General features: G+C 49.4%; 1 long non-coding RNA gene across 4 annotated transcripts; it reads right to left on the bottom strand.

The window, feature by feature from the left end:
• Positions 1-377: 377 nt before the first annotated feature.
• Positions 378-23328, bottom strand: LOC116590755. 4 transcript variants are annotated; one of them, XR_004285727.1, is made up of 5 exons: positions 23213-23328; positions 16842-16876; positions 8171-8291; positions 6734-6888; positions 378-4313 (listed from the first exon to the last, which is right to left on the bottom strand). It is a non-coding gene; the product is annotated as an uncharacterized LOC116590755 (long non-coding RNA). The 4 variants fall into 4 exon arrangements; XR_004285726.1 differs by having other exon boundaries at positions 6742-6888; positions 23213-23327; XR_004285725.1 differs by having other exon boundaries at positions 378-6888; positions 23213-23312.
• Between the last annotated feature and the right edge of the window lie 3312 nt (positions 23329-26640).

Genomic DNA, 26640 nt, shown 5'->3' with positions numbered 1-26640 from the left:
AGGACCTCCAGAAAGCCTCTTTCCTTTTCTAAATTGCTCCTCCGGTACTGCCGTGGTCCTGCTCTGGGGCTCAGGCATTTCCAAGGTCAGATTCATTGCTTGGGGTTCAGGGAGTGTATATGCAGGAGGCTCCTCTTCCAGAGTGAGTGGCACCTGCTAGGAAAGGCCCCAGTGAATAAGAAGGGCAGGGAGCTGGGCAAAGGAGACGGGGTGAGCTGGATTTGGAAAATCCGGGAAAGAGAAGGGGTTTGGGGAAACTCTTTGACCAGAGTTTAAAACCTGGTGGGCTGAGGAGACCCAAAGGAGAGGAAGTGGGGGTCAGAAAGGGAGAAGGGTATGAGAGGGAGGAGAGAAGAGGCAGAGGGATGGGAGGGGGAGGGGAGTAGGGAGAAGGAGGGTTGGAATGAGGGGTGGGGGCGGCAGAAGGGAGAACAGAGAGGACAATGGAGGGGAGCCGGAAAGCACATGAGGAGGGCAGGGCACGGGACCTCTGCCCTCTGTCTGGAGTGTCCTGGTGGCAGGCCCGATGGGGGGAAGCCCATGCTGCTCAGTGGGGGCTCCTCCTCCGAGGTTCTGGGGTCCTCCCCTGGGGAGGCTGCTAGGGGCTTCTCCTCTTCCACCTCTACCCACCAGTTTATGACCTGCAATGAGCCTCTCTTTCCATTTGGGGGGAGAGAGAATATAAGTATTCCCGGGAAAGCTCATTAACTCTGCAGCAGACTCTTGGCTACCTATCCAACAGACAGACACACACGCGTGCCCACCCACACACTCATATACACCGTCTAGACCTGCCAAGCCCCAGATGGTAGGCACGTTACGTCGTATTAGACAGCACGGACGCAGAACACTTACACTATTGCAGAAAGTCCTGCCCAGCTCAGCTCTAGGTCCTTGCCAGAACCCTGATTTTGCTTAGGGGCTCACCTGCCCATGTGTTCTGGAAGGTGACACCCAAGGGCGGATGCTGATTAGCCTGAGTCAGTCTTGGCAATTCCCTATTTTTTGTCAGTGATGGGCTTAGTCCTGGCCTGTGATGCCACTTTGGCCAATGAGATACAAGGGGAATGCTGCTTCGTCACAGGGGTTGCTTCTGGAACATCTTCCTCACTAATAAGCAACGAAACCAGTGAGGAAACACCCTCCCTTCTTCCGTGAGCTCTATCCTACCTGTGAAGCCCCCGAAAATGTCTCAGCCATCCTGCCAATTGCTGGCCCTGTCACTGAGCCCAAACTCACCAGCTCTGGGGTCTGGACTGCTGGCCGCAGGATCTCACGTATTTCCCTCATGTTTTAGTTATGAATTGTTACTTGCCATCAAAAGCATCCTAACATACGTTGACAGGTTTTTTTTTTTTTTTTAAAGAGTTATTTATTTATTTGAGAGAGAGCAGAGGGAGGAGCAGAGGGAGAGGAAGTGGAAATCTCGAGGAGAATCGCCATTGAGCACAGAGCCCCATGTGGGGGTCGATCTCGTTACCCTGAGATCTGCAGCTGAGCTGAAATCAGGAGTCGGACGCTTAACTGACTGAGCCACCTGGGCGCCCCTCATAGGGCCATTTTTGATGAAAGACTTTCTGAGCCACCGACTCTCTGAGAACTGAACCACGTGAGCCGACACAGGCACAAGACGGGTATTTACGCGGGGAGGAAAATATTTGACTTCTGACCACTGAAAGAATATTGAAGTTGGGGTACAACGGAACTAAGGTGCAGACCTGCAACTTCTGCTAACTCACCGTGTGAGCTTGGACAAGTCAAATAGTGGCTGTGAGGGTTCCTATTCCCTCTGTGGAGAGGGAGAGGCTGGATCCCTCCTAGAAAAGGTGTGGCACCTACGGTTGTTACTATTACACCTGGTATTAATCATCCTTTTCCTTTGTGCAGCTGGTACGTTATTTTAGTTGTCTGGTCTGTCAGTTCCTACTGAGATAAGAATTACTGCCCCTGTCTTAGAGATGAGGACACTGAGGCCCAGGATGCCTTAAACGTTACCCGAGGCCACGGCCGTCCAGTGACAGAGCTGGGATTGCCACCTACCATCAAATCCTGATGCAGTCTTCTCTGACCTGGGAGGTGCTGAGTGGCATTCATTCACCTTCTAGAGGCAGTTAGCTTCAGACTGTCCGGCTGGTGGTCACAGCTGAAATCCAGGCCCTAGGCTAAAGAGGCTGTGGTTGGGGAGGAGACAGGAACTGGAGAGGTCTGGAGACCCAGCTGCATCTGATACAGGCCGGCAGGTGAGCCAGCCCCCGCACTGGGCCTTGGGGAGGGTGCACGGTCAGCCCCACTGGAGCTGGGGGCCGGCAAGTTTGCAGGTGCCCGGCATCGGGCAAAGTCCTGGCAGAGACCTCAGGAGACCCCGGGTTCAACTCCCAACTCTGCCATGTTAGCTGTGTGATCTGGGCAAGTCTCTTCACTGATTTGGGCCTCAGTTTCCCCACCTATAAAATGGAAACAATAATCCTTGCTCGTCCCATGTTGATAGAACATAGATCAGCTAAGGTGCTGAGCACCTTAGCTCCACAAAGCATTAGAGAAGTCAAAGGTATTGTTTTAAGGGGGAAAAGAACATCCAAAAGGGAAATCTAGGTATACTGTCAGACAAAGTACAAGATCCCTCATATGGGATCCCTCTTTGGGGTCACTGGGAACTTGTCCCAGCACCAGGAGACACAGCAGTTTGCTTGGAAAATGCTGAACAAAAGCCAAAGCACACAGGAAGGCAACTTGTTAAAAACCAACCTGGAGCAGCTGGGGACCATAATGAGGTGTGATCCCCAAAGTGCAAGACCTGAGTGGGTTCTGCAGAAAGCGCGCTGCCTTTGATCCCCCTTCTCTCATAAAATGTTATTTCTGCTCTTGGCTCCTCAAATTCCTAGACGGACGAATCAGTCTGGGCTGCCCGTGGAATTTGAAAAGAATAAGTTTTCAAAAAACCACACTTGGGAACAATGGTTACCAGAAGTGTCTGGGTCTCAGAGGAAAAACAAACACCCTTGTCCCCAGTTTGCAAGTGTTTCCCGAAACACCCTTCCACCTAATGGCTCCTGCCCTGAGCCCCACCCAACAGGAGACACCCCAGCTAATGAGGGGAGGTTTACCCCATGCTTCTGAGGCATGGCAAGAAAACAGAACCAGACACAGCAGCTGGGTCCCAGCAGAATCCCCCCACACCGCTCCCTATGGAGCCCGCTGCCCTGAGGGCTAAAGGCCAAAGGCTCACTCTCTGCAGACCGCACCCCACTTCCACCGCTACTTCCCCAGGGTGATGGGGACAGATGTCTGGGTGAGTGGTAGCAGTCAACTCGTCTTTCACCTGCATTTAAACTGTTTAATTGAAATCTGAATTCTAACCGGAGCAACGTATGTGCCTAGGTTTTCAAAGTCAAATAGTTCCAGCAAAAACAAATTTATAGAAAAAACAGCAGCACCTTGATTTTGGAAATAGGGCAACCATTTTCTGGGGTGCTTGTACCTTCCTATTTTTTAAAAAAGATTATTTATTTATTTATTTGACACAGAGACAGAGAGAGACAGAGAACGAACACAAGCAGGGGGAGTTGGTGAGGGATAGGCAGACGCCCTGTAGAACAGGGAGTCCAAGGCGGGGCTCAATTCCAGGACCCTGGGATCATGACCTGAGCCAAAGGCAGACGCTTAATGACTGAGCCACACAGGCGTCCTTCCCTTCCTATTTCTATATAACAGACTTACAATTCCAATTCTTGATTTTTCCTTTGTGGACATTAGCTACTAACAAAATGACAACTCCGCTCTCTTAGTCCTGCCTCCCGGCTCTGACACACACACGTCTGTTCACACTCACGCATGCAGTCACAGACACACACATTTCTCAAACTCTTGTCCATTCAATATAGTTGTTATCACCATGTTTACTTAAATCTCTGTTCAGTACTGACATGATTACGATTATATAAATAATACACAGAGTGTACCATGATTACGTTTTCTTTCAAATAGCTTTTGTCCTTTTTAGGAGTCAGTAATTGCTTTTCCCCTTTCGTTTGTTTGCTTCCCATGAACTTATGAGTAATTCAGCCCCTAACCTTCAAAACAAGGGATGTTCCTCCAGCCAGTTGAATGAACCGCATAACCTGAGGCTCTCCCCTAGCCATCCCCTTCGGAGCCTGTGTGCTCCTGCTCGCGTCTGAACTGCGTGCTCGCTGAGCCTTTGTACACCTGTTATCCAGGTGATAACAAGCACAAAGGGGCTGCGCAGGCTCGAGGACAGCATCTGTGGTCGACGCACTGCAGCATGGACCAGCCGGAGAGTGGTGGAGAGCCGTGTGCTGTGCAGAAGAAACACAGTGTTGGCTGGGAAGTGAGGAAGGTATAGTGAGTACTGTGAGTCAGGCTGGCTGGGAACTGGGAGTAGTAAGCATTCACCCTGACCAGGGAAATCAGAGAAGGCTTCCCAGTGGAGGTGACATGGGAGCCGGGTCTCAGGCTAGGTTTGTAATATGATGAGGAACGGGAAATCTGAACACCACTTGGGGCAGAGGAAACAGAATAAGGATGGGAGCAGAGACTTGCAAGTGAATTGTAAGGAAGGTCTGTGTGTTGCCAGAGCCCAAAACACATGGGAAGGATGTGCTGGGCTGAGTGAGCCCAGATATACAAGGTGAGGCGTAGGTACCAAGGGTGTGTGCAAGCGGGGGGTCACACGCTGGTCCAGTTTATTCCATTCTAATGGCTTGGCGTGCTCTGGCAAGGAACATGCACTATTATCCTTTGCTGAGACAGAGCCACAGAATATCGGAGTTTTGGGCAAGAGTGTCCTGCTGTGGGACAGGATGAGCAAACGGCAGCTGGAGGATGATCACAGCCAGGGACTGGAGGAGAGACTCCTACTCTATTAAATGAGTGTATTGTCATTTTCCTGAAGTCTGTCTTATTTGCATGAGAACCCAGATGGGTACGTGCCCAGAACCTAGACAGGTGCATGTGCAGGTAGGTTTTTGGTGAATATTTGATGAATGAATGAATCTCCCTAAGCCCACAAATCAGTCACTGCCCCAGGAATTGGACCTCAGCTTCCCCTGCCCACAAACCCTCTGGCTTCCAGCCCTTCTCCAGAGAACTTGGAGTCTCTCACTGTCTGTTGACACCTCACCTGCCCCAGGAGCACTGCCTGCCCCCTTTTCTGGCACCAGCTCCTTGTGAGTGCAGGCTTTCTCAGAAGCCTGGAAAGGAGAATGTTCCAAATCCATTCTCTATTGTCTCTGCAAATATCCCCAAGGAGAGAAAGCCCAAAAGCCCAGCCTCGGTCTCAGAGTGGGAAAGAACTGGATACAGTAAAGGAAAAAAAAAAACCCAAGACTGCATCCTCTCGATCTTTCCACAGAGCAAAAGTAAACACAAATGAATGTCTTCACACTTCACCCTTTGCCTGGCAGGTGCTCCAATGTTCTGTTGTTGTAGCAGCTGCTGCTAAGTACCACTTGGGGTCATGAAGGGGATTGTCTTTGGGCAGGATGCCCTGGGACCGTCCTCCTTCCCTTCCCAGCCTGTGTTAGCAGCAGAGCCCGAGGAATGATGCCTGGGTCAGGGTCAGTGCTCCCGGCCACTTTGGCAAGGTCCCCCTGGCTCTGAGCTCTTTGCATACTCCTGCCGCTGCGCCCTGGGGACATGGGCTGTGAGGTCACCTCTGGCAAAGGCGCTCCCCGCTACATCCTTCTTTTCTTGAGTCAAAGTAACACATGATTCGGCCTCCAGGGAAAAGGCATGAAGAGCACTGAAAACAATCTGAAGGGCACGAGAAGAGGTCAAGCCACAGGACTGCCTGACGGGGTTGTATGACCTGAGTGGGGACAGATGAAATCTCCTCTCACTGCAATTTACTAGTTCCGCGTGACCTCGGATGGCAATAAATCTCTTTGAGTCTCAGTTTTCTCATCTGTACAGTGAGAATCATAGATCCTAACGCTTGGGTGGTCATGAGGGTGAAAGTGGACAGTACAGCCCACAAGCTGTGTTTGCACTGATGAAGTAAAAATAGCACACGGAGGGGAAGCGTTCGGAAACGTGTAGAGTGCTTTGAAACTGCCTGACAGCCAAGCACATGATGGACTTGCTTCCCTGAACAGGGTGCAGATCAAAATACTGATCTTCACTGGACTGGATGTATATTTTTAAAACCAAAAAACAAAAGCCTGATCCTTTTCCACCAGCAGTTTGGGAAGCAGTGTTGCAAAGAGTCTGGGTACCCAGGACACGCCGTCATGATCCGAGTGGTGCGATGCTCAGAGTGGTGGGGGGCTGGGGGCTCCCCTTGTCCCCGCTGCCCAGATCGGTCGATTGCAACCTACCCTCTTTCTTAGGCCTCCTCCAGGCCTGGCCCTGAGCTCAGGGCTGGATTATCACCTCTGACCCAAGTCCCCAGCTCAGTTCCCACATCCAGCCAGTTATCCAGCCCTGCCCCCCCCCCCCCGCCACTGTCCTGTGCCACCTGCAGAGCTCAGGTCTTCACAACCATGACCATGGGGATACCCCATTCAACTCCACCCTCCATGCTGCCTGCAGAGGGAATTGTTTTCAATTTATTGAAATAAGCTTTCTTTCTGAGAATAGGTTCAGACTTGCAGAAAGTTTGCAAATGTTGCATAGAGAATTTTCTTATACCATCTCCTAGCTGCCCTTATCGCTAACATCCTAGGAGATATTTGTCAAACCAATGAGTACACTGGTACATTCCTTACTAGTCACTAACCTCCATACCTGTCTGGATGTCTTCAGTTGTTCATTGACGTCCTTTTTCTGTTCCAGGTGCCTGTCTACGGTGCCTTGTTCCATTTAGGCATGGAATCTTCTTAGCCACTTCTGGTCTGGGTCGTTTTCTCAACAGAGAGAGTATTTGAAAACAAACTTCATGGGATCTCACCATGCAATAACTTTCAATGGTTCCCCATTGCCAAATTCCATGGCCTTCTGTGGTCTAACCCACTTAACTAACCCTCTTCTTCTATCTGTTGCACTCTCCAAACATCCTAATGCCAACACCACCAGACAGCTCTAAGTGTGGTGTCACATTTGGAATCCAAAGGCCTGAGGGCCAGGAGAGCCTGAGGACAGGAGAAGACCTCCATCTTAGCAAACTCATCAGGCAGAGTGGCCTGGCAACTCTCTAGGGCTTTATTGTGTTCTTTCCTTCTCAGTCTATGGAAACCCTTCCCATCCCTCAAGAACGAACTGGAATAAAATCTCAGCCTTTCTGATCGCTGTGCATGGGTCCCCCGCCATAGCCCACTGTTTTATGCATCTGTTTAGCACTGATTCTCTTCAACTTCCAGATCTTTTTCCCATTACCTATAACTCCCCACAACCAACAGGTTTGTAGTGTAGCAGTTAAACCGGAAGGACTGACTCAGTGATGTTACATTAGACAAATGTCTTAGCTTCCCTGTGACTCAGTCTCCTGATCTTTAAAATGAGGCCCAAAACTGGTATTCACAGGATTGTAGTTGGGACTTAAGTGAGCCATATATGCAGAATGCATCACATAATAAATGCTCAATAAACAGCAATCAGTAAATGGTAACTGTATTGTCTTCATTATCACTTTTGGATCTGGCCCCCACTGTCCCCTCTCCCCTACAGGCACTGACACATAAAAGGCAATCAAGCATGGAATTTTGTGTAAAAACTCTATTCTCTGCTGAAGTTTTTAGCACTTATAAAGAGGGCTCACCGAAACCAAACCAAAACAAAACAACACAGTGCTGACCCCAATGGAATAAATCACAAATGGTGGAATTTCAGGCACTAGAGGAAGAGGTATTTGGGGAAAGACATTTCCTGTCTATGCTTCTAGAGTCACACCCGTCTGACTGTGAGCCCTGGCTGCAGAGCCCCGCGTCCGGCTCCCCTAGCCTCCCTCAACCATGCCACAGCGACGCCATGGGGACACCACAGCGATGCTGCAGGGGCTCATCCGCACGCAGTTGTGGGAGCAGTTGTCTCTGGGCGATCGCCCTGCAGCCAGCAATGGGGACTGACACAAAGGCCCCATTGGGGTGAGCAGGCCTTCCCCTAACCCAGACATGCTACTGTCACATCAGTCACCAGATGCCAGCACTCAGGGGCCCTTAGACAACATCTCTGTGAACTGATGAGGAGCCCGAGGCCCAGAGAATGGGAAGGGCTTTACCCACGGCGGGGATGAGGGGTGGGGTGGTCATCACTCATTCATTCAATAACCACTTGGGGAGCGTTTTCTCTAAAGCAGATTCCAGGCTGCTGGAGACAAAATGATGAATGTATTTCCATAGCTGAAAAAAACAAAACAAAACAAAACAAAAACAAAAACCAACTAGCTGAGGCTCAGCAGCACAAGGACAATCCCTAGAATTCTTTCTGGGCAGCCGTATCCCCCACACTGGGGACGCAGTGGCTTGGTTTGCTATGGAAACCTTGAGGATAGCTCTGGCTCATGGGTACAGAGCCTGCATCCCCGGGTGCTGTTCCGTCCATGAGGTTTGTCTCCAGATCAGCCTTGGATCCAATTACCTTCTCTTTACCACCCCCAATCCATTCCCTCCCCTTGCCTGTGCCCCGCATTGATTTTATTCACTGCTCAAACCCCAACACCTGGAATGGTCCCTGGCCCACGGGAGGGGCTCAGAAATAGTCACCAAATGAATGAAAATGTTGTGTAAACTTGGGAGCCCAATACAGACCCTGGGACTAGTGGCATCGTGGGTGGGAGGGTTGCATGGGGTTGGCTTTGGTCGCTGTAGCTACCGGGGTCTGCTTGGGTTTAAACCCCAGCCCAGCTTCTGGCTACACAACCACCTGGGTGGCTATGGGCCTCAGTTTCCTCCTGTGCTTCACAAGATCAAATGAGAGAGCACTTCTGAAGACACCCGGTTCTTTCTGTGCCCGTTGTGCAGAGGATAAGCTGATAAAATGGTGTGGTTGGGTTTCTCTTTTGTTGTTCAGTTTGTCTTCACATAGATGGGCAGCTGGGTGTTAGGGAAGGAGAATAGGAACAGGAGATAGACTCTAACAAAGCTCTTTGAAAATGCAGTGTTGCCATCAGCCACTGAGGTCTTGTGATTCTTTGTTACTGCAGCATTGCACAGTCTATCCTGACTAACAGATTCTCTGTGAGAATCTGCTGAAAACCGAGACCGCAAGAAAACTCACATTCACACAAAACTAAGAAGCTTTCGAAGTTAATGTTGTGAGATTTCACCTGTGTCGCCAAGATCCTCGGTGCCCCCATGGCCTCCCCTTCTCAGCCTTGGAAGTGGGGTCACCTGGGTGTGAGTGAGGCTGGGTCAGGCTTTACGATGTGGCAGAGGAAGACAGACGCTGTCACCAAGGGTCTAAGGCCTAGGACTGTGCACATGCTTGAGCCCGAGTGTGGTGCTTTTGGGATGCTTTCTTGAGTCTGAGCTTGTTTTCCAGAGCTTTCAGGAGCCTCGGCTTGTTGTCTGGATGCTTTCTGCTGCCAAGCTACTTTATAGCCCCTCCTAGTGTGACGGCATTTTATGATCAAAGGGCTACAGAAGGAAGAAGGGGCTTGTTGCTATTGTGAGCAAACACTGTATAAACACTCAGCTCATGCTGTCCCAGAGCATGTGACCCAGGGCCCGGAGGGAGGGGAAGGGGTGTTCTGAGATCCACAGTGGCCCCATTTGGAGGGCATCTCTGTAAGTGGGAGCCGGGAGTCATTGCCAAGGCCACATGCCCAGGCCAGAGGGTCCCCACCATGGATGGCACTTAAGAACAGGAAAGGTTTCAGTACCCTGAAGAGTCCACACTCTCAGCCTGAGTTAACTTGGAGCCTCTCCTGAGTCATACATTCCCCTCTGGCTGAAAGGCAGAGCTCCGGGCCAACTGATGAGTTCAGGCGACTGCCCAGGGACATCTCTGTCCACTCAAGGGTGTGTACTTTGAGAGTGGATGGTGCAGGGTGAAGGAAGGACCTTGGCCTTGGGATCAGGACTCTTGGCTTAAATCCTGGCCTCACCATCGGTCTCCTAGGTGATAAGGCTAGGTCCCCGCTCTCTGGGCCCCTCTCTCTGGCTGCTGCAGGTGCTCTCCCCAGCTTCGAAGGCAAGGGCCTCATTCAGGGGACTCTGCCAGCTCAGGATCCAGGATGGCTTTCCGGGAACTGGCAAGGGTCCAACCTGTGGAGCTTGACCTCCTCCTGTCAGATGCTCCTAGCTCATTCCCTGGGCGGGGGCCGCAGGAACTCTGCCTTCACCCAATCCCCTTTCTCTTTCTCCCTGCTGGTTGTTATTATTCAGCGTAGGATGGACAAGGAGGCCACTCACTGGCGATCACATCAGCTACAGAAGACCGGGGGTTCTGAGTTAGAGCCATACACGCAGGCGAAGGCAGTGTGTTCTATTAACAGGCAAATGCCCCCAGACCGAGGTAAGTGCACAGGCCTACCACCTGTGTACCCCCTAGTGTGAGTACTACAGGGTGACAGATTTGGGTGAAAGGGGGAAAGGAAATTTGGGTGCCTAGAGGACGGGAACCCATTTGTTAGGAGTGTGGTACAGACAAGGCTAACAGCAAACACTTCACATCATGTACTCTGTGCCGGGCCCTGTTCTAAGCCACAGATCAAGATCCAGACACTGGATCTTGAATCCTGACAACAGCCCTATGGCACAGGTGTTATCACCACCACTTTACAAATGAGGGAGCTGAGGCCCGGAAATGTCCCCTGTGCTAGCCTTTGCCCTCCAGATCCCCCCTCCACCTTTCTCTCTGCTGCTCTGTGCCCTGACAGCCTCATCTCCAGTGGAACAAGCCCTCGGCAGGAGCCCCTGCAGCTGCCCCATCCTCCGTGAGCTCCCCTCCCCCTGCACACATCTCCAGAAGTCGCCCTTCCACAAGATCTGCTCATGAAACCCTGTGAGGGGCTGTCCGTTCCCTGCACGCAAGGTGACTGCTCTAGTTAGAGGCAACGGCTGTGGGCGAGAGGAGTGTCTTGTCAGCAAAGGCCAGAAGCAGCACATAGGGGTCTGTAAGATAGCGTGCTGCAGGCCCGGGGCCATGAGGTCCTCGTCCAGGTAAACATAGCATATCAGGTAAACCGAGCTCAGCCAGAGCCTCTCACCCAGTGTAGCTCGCCACCAGACTGACCAAGGGTCCAGAACATCGCCACCCCTCCTCTAGCACTCAGCCCTGCAGACGGAAATGAGAGCCACCCCCTCCCCACACTACTCAGCTTCTCTCTTCCCACCAGCCCCCCAAGCATGCATATATCACCCTTGGAAATAAGAAAGGCCCTGCTTCCTAAAGGAGGAGCATGTGCTGATGCTGCAAGGGGTACAGACCCAGAAGGGGAAAAAAGGGGACCGCTGAGCTTGCCCGGAAGTCAGGCACCGGGCAGGGAGTTCCGTGGAAGTCATCGGGTCCTCCGCTTTGCCCCTGGTTCCCTTTCCTGAACCGGCCTGAGAGTGCAGTCTGCCATCTGACTCTCCAAACTTGAAACCACGTCAAGAAGCCTCCGTGGCCAGCCCAGGTGGGTCCACACATCGCACTCTTCCTCCTCCAGCCTCAGAGCGGGGATGGGTTTCCCCCCAAAGTGGCACCCTGTCTTCCGCATGGGAGCCCCCTGCCAGGGATTGGGGTTGTTTCACAGTCCGTGGACGAGACGATAAGCCCTGGAAATACACTGGCATGGTCTGAGCACCAGGGGTACAGCCACGGTGAGCCCTGTGGCTCCCACCTCACCTGGAGCACGGCAGGTGGCGAGGAAACCAGATGGGCCTTCCTGTCATTCAGCCCAGCCTCCTTGCTGGGGCAGGGGGGAAACTGAGGCCTCGGGAGGAACACGAGTTGCACCAGGCCCCCGGCTCCCAGGCCACCGGTCTTTCTCTGGCACCCAGCAGCCAGGGGAGACATTCGGCTCCAGACAGGCAGGCTGACGGCTTCCACTGCAAAGAGCCAAACGTGAGGTTGGCAGGAAGGGTCGGATCTCCCGTCCTCACCGCCACCCACATTCCGAGGCTCATTGGTCGGAAGCTTTCTTTGGAAGCTAAAAGCTGGTAATTGGGAGAACTTGGGGTGACTCATGTACCAAATGCTGTTTTTGTTTTTCCTTTTTCTTAAAAATCTCAACTATCGGCTATTTTTATTTCAGGGCCAGATTCGATTTCATCATTTTCCTTCTCCTTTCCCCGGATTCTTTTTCCCCCCAACCCTCACTGGCCGTAGGAACACCGGACCCCCTCCCAAGCTGTGGTGAAGATGCCGGCTGGACAACCAGGGGGGGAGACGGAGGGGCTCGCCGGCCACCGCTGCGGCCGTAGCCAGGGCAAGGATGAACTCTTCCACACCCCATGCCTCACTCCCAGGCCAGCCCGGGACGCCTGCCTTGCCTGCCCCATGCTGTTTCTGTCCTCAGCTGACCCCTTGATCCCCAACACTGGCTCTTCTGGGGACCCAGACCTACAGCTCCTTACTCGGGCCCTGCCTTGGTGCCCCTCCCCTGAAAAGCTTCCCCCACGGGCCCTGGCCTGCACACCCCCCCCCCCCCCCCGGCCTGGCCTCCCCTAGCCTCTCTGCTTTGAGTCTCATCATGTGTGTCCCACCTCCCCAGGGCTACCAAAGCCCCTCCTTTAATTTTTCAGTGTTTATTTAATTAAGGTACCCACCTCCCACACACACACATATAAAGTAGCACAAGACCCCAAACACAGCGGCCCTATGCCCCTACCCTGGGCTGCGCTCCCTCGGGCACCAGCTTTTCATCCTTATAGCTCTTCGGGTTTTGACCATCAGATTTTTAAAGGGATATAGACGTGGGCTTATCATGCAACTTCTTGATTTCTTGTTTGTTTTTGACAGAATCTCTTGGCTTCCTATCGAGGGAGCTGGAGATTTAACACTTTCACCTGTGACTCTCCCATTTCCTTGCTCCCACATTTTCAAAAGCACAGTTTTTTAGTCAAGTCCGTAGGCAGTGTTCCCAATATGACCCCTCTGTAGAAGTTGTTCCTGATGGGTGAGGTTGTGACTGCGTTTACTTCCTTTGGCATCTGTTTCCCCCTGGAGTTCATCCCTGAAGCCCCAGCCTGGGGGTGCCTGCTGTGGGCTTCAAGTTGGCTTCCCTCTGACTGCCTCCCTCTAGACCGTGTTTTGGATTTCTCGGAGTGCCGCAGTCTCTGGTTCAATGGCACCATGCCCATTTTCAGGCAGTCTTCTCCAGAGCTCTCTCTTCAAGGAGGATCCACACTGCTGCGCACACGACCCTAGCCCCTGGGGGCAGCCAAGAGCTGGATGCTTTCTGGAGGGCTGCAGATGGAACACGGACATGAAGGCTGCTTGTCCACCCACACATGAACTCACGTGGCAGGATGTGGGGGCAGAGCTCAGCCAGGGGCAGGATTAATTTAATAATGACTTTCTTCCTGACCACCCCCCGCCGTTTACTTGGTTTTCCCATATTCCCATAGCCATTTCTCCATAGTGTTCCATCCAAGGTTCATCAATAATTTTACCAAATGCTCCAAGACTTCCAATCATTGAATCTATCCATTTTTTCCCCCTCTTGAGTGAAGAACTAAAGAAGAAACACTTAATCACCACCTTCTGGGTACAGGCCCTGTGTCGGATGCTGGGGGAATGCACAATGAGCAAGGGACAGTGCCTCTCCTCCAGGAGCCTACAACCTGGAAGTGTGGGCTTTGAGGCAGATTGCTGTATGCTCTGCGGGTCCAGGCACACTTGGTGACAGAAGAACCCAGAGAGCCAGACAGAGACAGGCAGGTGGGGCCCAGGGTATGATGTTCCCATCTAACAGATCTATAAACTTCTTATTGGGAGACTCATTCAAAGAAATTGAATGAGAGAAACATAAAACCAATGAGAGATAAAAATCAAGTTGTTTATGGAAACCTGAGGGTGACTCAGAACGCAGTTTGAAAACCACCTCTCTAGGCTATTATACCAACAGTGATTATAGTCAGATGCCTTTTTGTAACTGTAGGTACCAAACAGGGACCTCACTTGTTGCTACTTGCTCCATAGTGAGTTGAAATTAAGCCAATGGCTTTATTTAGCTGGTGGGGGTAGAGGCAAGCTGCGGAGGAGGCAGTAAATAGAGGTCTCCTACCTCTACCTTAATTAAAAGCTCTGTTTTTAAAAAAGATTACTTATTTATCTATTTACTTAGAGAGCACGAGTGCATGTGCAAGTAGGAGGAGGGGTAGAGGAAGGAGACAGAATCTCAAGTAGGCTCCATACTGAGCATGGAGCCCCATGCCGGGCTCGATCCCACCACCCTGAGATCATGACCTGAGCTGAAACTGACAGTCGGTCGCTTAACTGACTGAGCCACCCACACACCCCCTAGACTGTAATTCAAAGCAGTGTATGTTTCACAGTCCACGTGAGGGGCAGCACCATGCTGAGGAATGTTGGAGTCAAGGGAGCTGGATCCTTGACTCCCTGAATCACATCGGGGAGACAAGTGCCTGCTCTGAAGCCATCAGGCACCCCTGTTGTTCAGTACCCACCTCCATATCTATTTGACACTTGTCACACACTCAGGGAGCTTCAGTGTGTGCAGTTTCTTTGTCAAGTGTTTGGAACTACAGTGGCGACCCTGGCGCTCATCATAGGGATCAGTAAAGGAGAGAAGTCTTATGCTACAAGAGAGGCACCGGTCAGGTGCTAATGGGAACTCAGGGGTGGGAGAAACCCCTTCCAGCCAAAGGGATCAGCAGGGGTGTCCTGTAGGAGATGATACTCAGACTGACCCGTGAAAGCTGGTGGGACTGTGGACACCGAAGGAGCCTATTTCAGACCGAGCCCTGGTTGGGAAAGCATGAGGACTAGCTCCTTGTGGCCAGAGCATAGGTGGGGCTGGAGGCGGTAGGGCAGTGGTGAAATATACACCCCTGCCCCCAAAGCTGCCCTGAACCCAGCCCCATCTGCACAACACTAGCTCCTATGTGTCTCTGTCACCTAGACCCCCTTTCCAGCATTTTCCATGTATCCATCTCTTCCTATCAACTCTAGCATGAGCACCCCAAGGGATGGTGCTATTTCCTTTCAGGAAGCAGGTAGCTCTATGAAGAAGGCGTGCATTAAAATCTTTCTCGCTTCCACTCACTCGTCCAATGGATGTTTACTGAGCACCTACAGGCCCTGTTCTAGGTAGTGGGATATGGAGGTAAAGAGAAGGGATGGTACCCTGCCCTGTAGCACTTGAGTTAGAAGCTACAGACACAGGTTCTTTTGTGGATGGCTAGAAAATCATTCTCCAACTTACCCTGAAGATGAAGAAAAACAGAGATGGGCCTGGGTTCAAATTTCAGCTCCCTGCAGAGCTGTAAGGTTTGGCAAAATTTCTGTCACCTCCCTGAGCTTGTATCCTTGCGTGGTGTTCATAATTCTACCCCACAGTGCCACTGTGGAGCTAAAATGGAACAATCTGGAAAGGTGTCCAACATGGCGCCTGGGCCAAGTCATGGCTCTCTTTAGGTATGAGTCCCTTTCTCTTCCCCACTTCGAGGCCTCAGCTTTCTCATCTTTATAATGACCAGTTCAGGCCAGAGGATCTCCTTGCAAAGGCTCCAGTTGTAAAATGTTCTGATTCCAAAAACCCAAAAAGGCAGGGGCAGTGGGAGGGTGTGCGTAGTCTTCTCTGCAGTAAATCAGTGTCTGTATGAAGTCACCTTGCCTCCCTGGCATTCATCAGGTTTCCCTTTATGTGCCGAGAGGCTCGGGACCTGCCAAGCCTTTAAGCCACACCGGCTGCTTCTCCACGTGTAAATGGCTTTACCATCCGTGTGCAATTTAACCATCCCCTTGTGATCCCACGGGGAAGAAAACAGCTCCTTCTTATGCAATCCTGTCTGGAGAGACAGACAGCAAATGAGCACAGCTAAAAATAATTCATTTTAAAGTTTGTTGGGGGGCTGAGAAGGAGGGGCGGAGGGAAGGTGGGTCACATTCCCAAATGCTCTGGATTCTTCAAGAAATAAGAACCAAGAGTGGCAGCTCTGGCCACACTGAATTCATCCCGTGGTGCTTTCAGTGCAGGATTCTGACATGTCCTCCTTCTCCTCCTCCCTAGGTCCTGTATCCAGCGTCAAGGTGCTGTTCCAGGGCTCAGTGATGGCCACAGCCAATGCCCCACCCAGATTCTCCCAGTTTCTCCAGCTTCTCCCTGCTATTGGCTGGCACCCATGACCTTCAGTGAGTTGCTCTTGGACCCTGGAACAGCCTCCCCACAGGAGCAGCTGGAAGGGGCCAAGTGGATCCCCACCCTCCGGCCCAGAGCCAATGACTGGTTGTCTGGGAAGACGGAAATGTAATTCACACTTCAGAGCCCCCCTGGAACCAGGTTTCCACCTGCAACTGAGCCAACTTAGTCTCTTACCCTGGTCCACTGCCTTAACAGTTCTCCATGGGAGCACACTCTTGACCAGACTATGGCACTGACTCTTTGGTTTGGAGTCTGCTTCTGGGAGAAGCCTCTGAAGCCCTGCTTCCAGGAGCCCATCCTGGCTTCAGATGAGCTCTATCTTCTGCACTTTCTTACAGACCCCTTCTCTGGTGATCAGCAGCAAGCACTTAAATGTTGCCTTTCATCATGCTCTCATCCTCTTCTCTAGTCACTGGCACAAAGATTCCCAGACCAGGACACCAGAATGACCCGGGGTTCGTAAGGAGGAAGAGATCGGCACACCCTACTCCTCGGGTTATTCTCGTGCACGCTCTGTTCTCAGAACCTCTGCCTAGAAGATGCTTGGAGTATTCCTTACCTCTGTTGCCAGGCCACAGGCTCCTTGTAAGATAATAACAATTTTCTTCCATTTTGTGCAAAATGCTTTGATACGTACCACGCCATTTTATCCTCCCAACATTAGACCATGTGCTAAAAAAAATAAATAAATAAAAAGTGGTTATATCATCCTCATTGTAAAACAAACAAACAAACAAACAAGACCTACAAAATCAAAAGGGAGGGCTAAAAAAAATTCAAGTTTGAAATGGTTGTTCTGGATGACCTCTAAGTCCCCTTTAATTATGACCTTTTAGCATATTCTGTTTTAAATTTCTCTAGGACTCTATCCAAGTTAATCAACTGGTTAAGGATAGAGAAGGGGGACAATGACTTATGTACATGATCTCTTTAAGTGCATTGGTGAGATTTTATTATTATTATTACGTGTACTTGTATAATAGATAAATAAATATATTTATCTATACATAGATAATAAAACAGGCTCCAAATAGCTAAGTGAAATGACAATCATGGTCCTTTTTCAAGTGCCAGTGATAGAAACCTCATTCCAATTAGCGTAAGTAAAAAAGGATATTTATTGCACCTGGCTTCAGGTCTGGCTGGATCTAGGAACCCTAACAATATCAGGTTATTGCTTCTCCCATGTGCACTTCCTGTGTCATTCTTAGAGTCATGGTCCCAGAGGAAAGAAAGTACCCTTTTTCATAGCTCTTAGGAAAAAAAAAGAAAGAAAAAGAAGGTGTAAGGAAGACTGATACATCCTGCCTTGGTCACAGCCTTACACCACAAGCAATCATTTTGGCTCTGGTGATGAGTCCTTGAACCTCCAGACCTCAGCTATGTGCCCACTTCTGTCCAGCAAGGACAGGTTAGCCCTATCTGAAGCACAGGGAGTGAGGGGAGGATCAGGGCAGAGTAAAGGACTGAGCCACAAATGACCTGCCAGAAGTCAAGGGCTTAGTAAGCGGTAAAGTTGAGATTTGAATCCAGGTCTTTTGTCTTGATGCCAAGGGTTGGTTCCTTTACACCAGAGCCTTTGAGATCCACAGTATTTAGCAAATACCAGAGGCAGTCATGGTCAACATCAACAGCTATGGCAACTGTGAAATCTATAGGGCACCTTTAACTTTTCTAATTACTTTGACCAATACTTCTTTTCCCCTGGCCCCAGAAAACTGCAAGACATGTAGACTAATTGCAGATTCATTTGTTATTGTGAGAACCAGTGTACCCAGTTTCCCCCACGTAACACCTTCTAAAACCATTCGACAGTATCATAACCGGCATACTGACATTGATACAGTATCACAACCAGGATACTGACATTGATACAATCTAAAGACAGATCATTCCCACAAGGATCTCCCATGGTGTCCTTGACAGCCACATACTCCTCTTTCCTGTCCCCATCTCCTCCTTAACTCTGGCAACCACTGGAGAGCCTCAAGTTCTCTCTTTCCATAATTTTGTGATTTAAAGAATGTCATAGAAATGCAATCTTACAGCAAATAACCTTTGGGGATTGGCTTTTCTCACTCAGCTCAATTTCTGGACATTACACACAGTGTCTGTTCACATCAGTAGCCCATTTCCTTTTATTGCTGGGTAGCATGCCAGGGTATGGACATAGCACCGTTTGCTTAACCATTCACCTGTCAAAGGGTGTCTCTGCTGGTTCTAGGTTTGGGCTATTACAAATAAAACTCTTCTTAAGGTTCATGTGCAGGTTTCTATGGAAACATAAAAGTCTTCATTTCTCTGGCCAGGAGGTGTGATTGCTGGGTCCTATGGCAGTTGCATGTTTGGCCTTTAAAGAAATTGCCGAACTGCTTTCCCCAGTAGCTGTACCTTCCTCTATCCCCACCAGCAATGAGAGTGACCTAGTCTCTGCGCACTGACATTATTTTTTAATTAAGCCATCCTGAGCCCCGTGACATCTCATCATAAATTTCAATTTGCTTTCCCTTAATGGCTAATCATGATGAACATCTCTTTGCATGCTTATTTATCATCAGCATATCCTTCCGGTGAAATGTCTGGGCACATCTCTCACTCCTTTCCTAATTGGATTGTTTGAATTTTTTACTGTTGAGTTTTGGGAACTCATTAGATATTCTAAATACTAGCCCTTTGTCAGTTATGCGGTTTGCAAATATTTTCCTTCTGTCTGTAGCTTGTTTTCTATCTACAGGGTGTAACAAGGTATTTTTCAGAATAAAAATTTTTAATTTTGATGAGGCCCAACTTACAAATTTTTCCTTTTATGGCTTGTTCCCTTGGTGTCAGGTCTAAGAATTCTGTCTAGCCTTACATCACAAAGATTTTTCCTCTCTGTTTTTTTTCTGAAAGTTTTATAGTTTTGTGCTTTATATTAAAGTCTCTCATTCATTTTGGATTAATTTTGTACAAGGTGTGAGATTTGGATCAGGTTCATTTTTCTGTCTACGGTTGTACAATTATACCAGCGCCGTTTGTTGAAAAAGCCACTTTTTTCTGTTGAATTGCTTTTGCACCTTTGTGAAAAATAGGTTAGATACATTGCGTGGATCTATTTCTGAGCTTTCTATCTGTTTTTGTTTTTGTTTTTAAGATTTTATTTATTTATTTGACAGAGAGAGATCACAATTAGGCAGAGAGGCAGGCGGGGCTGGGGGCAAAGCAGGCTCCCTGATGAACAGTGAGCCCATTGTGGGGCTCAATGTGGGACTCGATCCCAGGACCCTGGGATCATGACCTGAGCTGAAGGCAGAGGCTTTAACCCACTGAACCACCCAGGTGCCCCCTATCTGTGTTATTGATTTAAGTGTCTAACCCTGTGCCAATACCACAGGATCCTGATTGCTGTGGCTATTTAGTAAGTCTTGACATTATATAGACTGATTTCTCCCAATTTATTTTCCCTTCTTTCTTCTTCTTCTTCTTCTTTTTTTTAAGTAGGCTCCATACTCAGCGTGGAGCCCAATATGGGGCTTGAACTCATGACCCTGAGATCAAGACCTGAGCTGAGATCAAGAGTCAGACGCTTAGAGGACTGAGTCACCGAGGTGCCCCTTATTTTTCTTTTTAAAATTATTTAAGCTTTTCTTGTTCTTTTGTCTTTCTATATGAATTTTATAGTCATTTTGTCTACATCTACAAAGTACCTATCTGACCTTTGGTAGGAATTCCATTAAAACTCCATATTAATTTGGGGAGAACTGAACCTCTTTACTCTCTCGACTCTTCAATCCACAGACACAAACACAAATACACAAACAGCACTTTAATAAAGCTTTAAAAAAAAAAAAGCCACACTAAAGCTAAACACACATATTGGGTAAATACATTTTTAAAATAAGAAAACCATGAATACAAATTTCAGAACCCTGATTATCTCAGCAGGGGGAGGCAGAAAAATGGGATGGGAGAAATAATTCACCAGTCCTCTATTTCCTGGTATTGGGTGGTAGGTTCGAGGGTGTTTATTAAACACCTACATTTAAAGAACAGATAATGACTATAACAATGATAATGAACATATGTCAAGAACCATACAGACATATCCGTGTTGTGCGGATCCTGAATCTTACACAATTTGGGCTGTGAGAGACCCTCCAAGAAAAAAAAACAAACGAAATACAAATATAAAATCAGGCATAAAAGTGATTTTTTTAAGAATTAGAAATCACAAATGAGAAATTTAAAAATATGGCAAATAACATACACATCACCAGATCCGGAAGAATACCATAACATTTTTATTACTGCTAATAATTGGCAACCTTCCACTCCTCAAGGATGGGGATACTTTTTTCCCTGGTATTTTAGCATTTCTGACTGCACCCTCTTTGTTTACCTCCTTACGTAAAAAGGATTCTATAAAATCCGTGTCTAAAGAGAGGAAAGAAAGATAATTCAGTTCTCCCCTCTGACATAGGTTATCAAAATGTGTTTTGTGCTGTTGATCATTTGGAAAAGTCGGCTTCGTAGCTTTTTACCGTAATATCACACATACAACTTCCCCTTAGGTTTCTTGCTCATCTTTCCCTCAAATTTCTTGCTTACCTGGTGCTTTATGCCAAGGGGTCATGCCTGGGCACCTGGCCCAGCTCAACCCATTCATCACCATCACCCCTACCTGCTGGACAGGTATCCACGGAGCAGGGTAATGGTAAATTCTGCAGCTTAGTACTCCGTGGGCTTTTAAAATGGGGTTCACACTCCCAATGGCACCTCCCAGGGGAGCTCTAAGGCTGGGGGGTAGAGCTGACACAGGCTTAGACAACCTGCATCCCTAGCAAAGAACACCTAGCCTTGGAAGTGCCCAGTGGGGGCCCTGAAGCTTCACCTGCTTTAGCTCCACTGTCCAACCCCCTTGAGAGTAATCTGCTCTGCCAATCAGCAGTCACTAATAACATGATCCTCCAGCCCTGAAGCAGTGGAAGAGGAGGGGAAACTACAGCTTGACCACATAACCTAGGGCACTAGAGAGGCAAGACCTCCCCCCATGTTTAGTGCTTGACTATAGTTGGTCATTTATTCAACAAAAATTAAGCGAGCAGCTACCAGGCTCTGTACTAGGCTCTGGGATACTGTGGTGGGCCTGTACTTCTCCCTTAAGGAGGAGATGGAATCAGTTTAAGTCTGGGCACATCTCCTCCAGGGTTTGGTGTCCCCAGCTCTGGCCTTCTAGGGCCCCTGCTCTAACTCCATCAAGCGACCATGTGTCTGTTCCACGCATACTGGGTATGTTGGTTCCTCTGTTTCTGTGTCCCCAGTGCCCAGCGCGCTGCTCAGCACATGGCTGGAGGCAGCAATGAATGGAATTGGCTGACTAGAGCTCCCAGGCTGGGCAGACTGGAAGGCAGGTGCTGAAGGAGCGGGGGACAGGAAGTGGAGCTAGGGCGAGCGCTGCCTTACACGCAGACCCAGACCCGTGGGATTGCATCGATGCCTCCCCAGGAAGTTGGCCACACCCCAAAGTGGAGCTTTCTCCCGTCTATCCTGTGGAGTACTGGGAATCCCAGTGCAGGAAGCAGGGAGACGTCTCCTAAGGGGAGAAGGAGGGTGCAGGAAGCAGCAGCATCTGGTCTTTGGGAACAGACAGTGTGGGGCTCAGCTGTCTGCACAGTCATGACTTCATTCTCTCCAGGTGCCGGTGGCAACAGCCCAGCAGCCTCTTATGGGTGAGTGGAGGAAAGGCTGCACGTCCAGAAAGTTCAGTATGGACTCCCAGCCCTTTTGGTCCCTGCAAAACCTCTGTGCTGGCCAGGCCTGATCTTACATTAGAGCATAAGCTCCAAGAGGGCCCAGGCCCGTCCTCTTTCCCTCTGAGCATCTAGGACAGTTCCTGGGACATAGCACTACAAGATAAATATTTATCGAAGGATGGAGGGAAAGATGACACTAAGAAAATATAATGAACATGAAACTATACTGTCAAAATGACACAGCCCTAGGCTAGTTTCTTTGGTTAAAATGACTTCCCGACTATAAAAAATCTGACCTCAAAAATGTGTTTTCCATTCTGCAGGAGGACCAACGCCAACTGGGTGCTATTTGAAGAGCTCTTGCCTTCGTTGATACTATTATTACCACCTCACTCTGAAAAGTTCAGTTGCGGACTGGGAGACGTGGAGAGCTGAACCAGTGGCACAAGACTGTCACCGATCTTTGGCTCAGACGGCAGAAAGCAACCCATCTTCTCCCCTCTTTTAACCGCTATGCTGCAGATGCCACAACCAACGCCCTCCCCCACAGCCTTTGTAGCACACACCTCACCCCCACGCAACACTGAACAATCTTGGTGTAACAAAGGAAGGAGGGTGACCATGTGCATGTGTGTGAGTGTGTACGTGTATGTGTGTGTGTGTGTGCACGTATATATGTGAGTCTGCACGTTATATCCCTTGCCCTGGTCAGGTGCTCAGTACACAGAGTTCACTTGTGTCTCTGGGGAGCACTGGAGCCCTCCAGTGCTGGCCCTCCACTCTGTCATGTCCCATTTTTCAGGAGAAGGGCCAGTGCCCCATGTTCAGAGACATGGAATCACATAGGGATGAGCCAAACCTATAAATTCTCTGCTCAGAGGCTTCCCAGCCCTGTCTAGGTTGCCTGGACCCACATTGAAACTTCAACTCTCTGTATACCCAGCATTATAGCTCACTTTCCAAATTATCAGGCTCATATTTCCTCACCTTCATATTCACTTCCCTCTTCTTCTTCCCATATACCCAACCTATAGCTACTATCTGTCTATAGGCTGTCAGTCTACTACATGGGTCCTGGCCCCCACTAGGCTGACCCAAGATCCAATCAGATCTTGACACTGTCCCTAAATACCTTCAGAGTCTCCATATCCTCCATCCATCCTCAACCCTTGGGCATCACCTTTATGACCCCCTCATGTGTCATCTTTATGTGTTATGTCTCCAGCCCACATCTCGCTGCATATTGTCCCTTCAAAAGAGAGAGAACATCACTCACCAGCTGCTGTTGTCTCCTTTCTTCTGTGTTCCTGTGAGCTTAGTCCTTTCCCAGGAGAAAGTAAGTTTATGAGGACAGGGTGTTGGTCTGTTTTCTTCACCAAAGTATTCCCAGTATCAGGCACAAGTAGGCACTCAACAAATACTACTGAACACAAAGAAATGCATAGTATGTTTGAGCAACTGGCCAATGAATTTGGAGCTAGCTCAGTTCATCAGTTTCTGAGGCATTTTTGGAAACCCTAGTAGCTCCAGAAATTATATTACTAAAGCCCCAGGAAAGGAACGTTCTATTACATGCTAAACAACATTCTCTTGTCAAAGAAAAAAACAACAACAACACTTCTGTCCTCCCCAGCACGAACCCTATTGAGAATTCCACCCTTTTTTAGATAAATCCACTTGGGGGGTAAAAGCATTAGAATGTGCAAGGGGTCCCACTTCTACTAGCTGGTTGTCCATTTTTTTCAGAACTGGGGTTTGTAATTTTAACTGTGCATCCTATTTCAAAAGAAGTTTGCTTAAAATGTTATTCCTGAACCCTTTACTTGGGGGCTTGGTTTTAGTAGGTCTGGGATGAAGCCCAGAATCTGCATTTTTCATAATCTCCTGGGACAACTTAGAGGCAATTGGCTCTCACATCTCACAAGATATGAGAGACTATATCGTAGAGTTTATTATAGCAAATGAAAATTCAGCTGAGCACAGTCAGATAAGATCTGACACAAAAGAGATTAGGGGTGTTGGTTGATAGACCCAATATGGCAGCCTCAGACAGAGCCACAGCTGGGAAAGGGCATATATGAAATCTGAAAGGACAGACAGACACATAGCCAGGAACATGAGGTTGTTGACAAAGCTGAAGACCAGGACAGGCTGAAGGATAATTTTTAAAGGAAACTGATGTTAGTATTTGAGGACTTGTCTTATGAAGGACAGCATGGGCTTCAGAGGTAGAAGGGACTTCTGTGCTGACAGCAGTTTGGGCCATGGGATTATATCTGCACATAATTACATTGGATTTGAACACAGGCATGTGTGCGCACGCACACACACACACGCACACACACACACTTTCTGAGAACGCACATCTGTGTCTTTCCCATGTTTACAAATGGACTGAACCATCCAGAGGCCTCAAATCAATCACAAGTTTCTCTGAACCTTTGAGACTTCCACCCAGAGGTCCTGGGCCATAGGAGTTTGGCACCAGGAAAATTCAGCTGTTGCTTCCCCCACTCTACAAATACTGTGGACACTTGCCCTGTGCCAAGCAGGGTACTAGGCGCTGAGGAGGATACAGGGGTAAGTGAAATCAGACAAGCTCCCCACTCTCATGGAGGAGACAGACATTAACCAAATAGCCACAAAGACAAACGTACCATGCACCATGACTCTGCTGTGATAGGGAAGTCAGCAGAGCTATGAGGGGGTACTCTGACTGGGATTGAGCTGGGCTTGGAGCTGCAGGGACTGAAGTATGAGGATAAGCAAGAGTTGTCAGGTAACAGACAAAGAACAGCACTCCAGAACAGCATATGCAAAGGTCCTGCGGTGGGAGGGTGTGTGGCCACGGGGAATTGAAGGCCGGCTGGGATGGCCTTGGCAATGACAAAAGTGAAAAACCAGAGGGTAAGTGGGAAGACCAGAGAAGGCTTTGGAGTGTGAAAATGGCAATTCCCCAAAAGCAGTAAGGAGTCATTGACTGGTTTTAACCCAGAAGAGTTGTAACACATTTACATTTCAGAAAGAGAACTCTGGCTTCCTGTGGGAATGAGACATGACGAGCAGGGATGCAGATAGTCCTGTCTGGAGATGACTGCATGGCCCAAAGCCCCCATGAGCAGAGATAAAGGGGACAAACGCTAAAGTCTTTTAAGAATGAATACCAGCCCTTCACCAGCCCACATCCTCAACCTCTGCTGCAGGTTCCTGGGGTTCAGGAAAGGATGCTCAGCTCACTGTTCCAACTGAGAACAAAATGGGCCATGGAAGTTGCAAGCAGTCCCCTGCTTTCCCTTCCTAAGAGCCATGTCCTCTTTGGCTGAGCTCAGGCATTTTGCAAAATGGAGAGGGATGGGGGAGGGTGAAGAAGGGAGGCAAGTTCTTTAATTTCTGGGCCATTTTCCCATTTTTTGTGGGAAAGTCCCCTGCACTTATCTGCACGGATTTTCAGATTGTCTGGCAGAAACCCCAGCTGGGGCCCTTTGGGGAGAAGAAATGCATGATTCAGCCAGAAGGGTAGAGTCAAAAAGGTCTGCAATTGATGAGGGAGGCTGGGGGTGAGGGGTGAGGAGTGAGAGGCCCGGGTTCCTCCCCACGAGAGCTGCAGGGAGCCAGACAGCGACAGGAAGGAGGCTAGAAGGAAGCCAGCCAGCATCCCCAGGTGTGCCAAGCAGAAGCCCGGCTCCCATGCGCCACTTCCTGGAGGCAAAGCCTCCCAGCCAGAAAGCCAAGAAATAAGATAGGACCGATTGAGTGACTGATTCAGCAGTGGGGTTGCTCTTGGTCCAGGCCCAACCTGGAAATTACAGCCCTGGCTTGCAGCTTCCGGGACAGCTACTGGAATCAGGGGCCTGCTGGTGATTGTGGTCAACAGCCACAGGGCCTTGCCTTGCCTTCCTGCGCCATGGTAATTGACGGCGGGGTGGGGGGTGGGGGTGGGGGCTCTCGTGCCCAGCCCTGGCTGGAGAGCTGCAACAGGGAGGGCCCTCCAGGGGTTTCCCAGCAGCACAGATATACCAGAACAGCTCACTGTGAAGACGAGCCTGGCCTCGCCCGGGGCCTATGAGACAAGGATGGTAAATTCTGTCCCCATTCACAGTGGTCGTGGAGGCGCAGGTTCATATGTGCGCCATCGTAGTCCAAAGGAGACGAGCTGTGGCTTTCTTATCCCAGTTTTGCCACTGCTATGTGGCTTTGGCAGATTCACTTCCCCTTTCTGAGCCTCAGTTTCCCAACCTGGAAACGGAAACACAGAGACAGTAGTAACTGCTTTGGCTGACAAGACCTTTGAGATGGCCAAGTTCAACACTTTGATGAAAAGTGAGACAAGAAAGAAGGTCATCATGGTGATGACATCCCATGTGCCCTTCACCTTGCCCTCTAAGGAACCACAACCTTATCTCAGGGCCAAGGAAGTGGAAGCTCAGGGAGCTGAAGGATCCCACTCAGATCAGGTTGGATGGTAAGTGGCTGAGCCAGCAATCCAGCCACATCTACCTACCGGAAGACCAAGGCTTCCTCCCAGCCCCACAGAGGCCTATGGGTTCCTCAGGAGCCATTTGCATTTAAAGAGGTTTAAAAATAAAAATAGAATCCTTGAATTCAGAACTGACAACAACAGGTTGCCTTGTTAATTTTCAGATTTAAAAAGTAAGCAAGATTGCAAGGATCAGCTCATAGCAACCTCTCCATTAACTCCAAGAA

The sequence above is a fragment of the Mustela erminea genome, chromosome 5, assembly GCF_009829155.1.
Source record: "Mustela erminea isolate mMusErm1 chromosome 5, mMusErm1.Pri, whole genome shotgun sequence".
Classification (NCBI taxonomy): Eukaryota; Metazoa; Chordata; class Mammalia; order Carnivora; family Mustelidae; genus Mustela; species Mustela erminea.
This window is presented reverse-complemented; position numbering and strand designations above follow the sequence as displayed.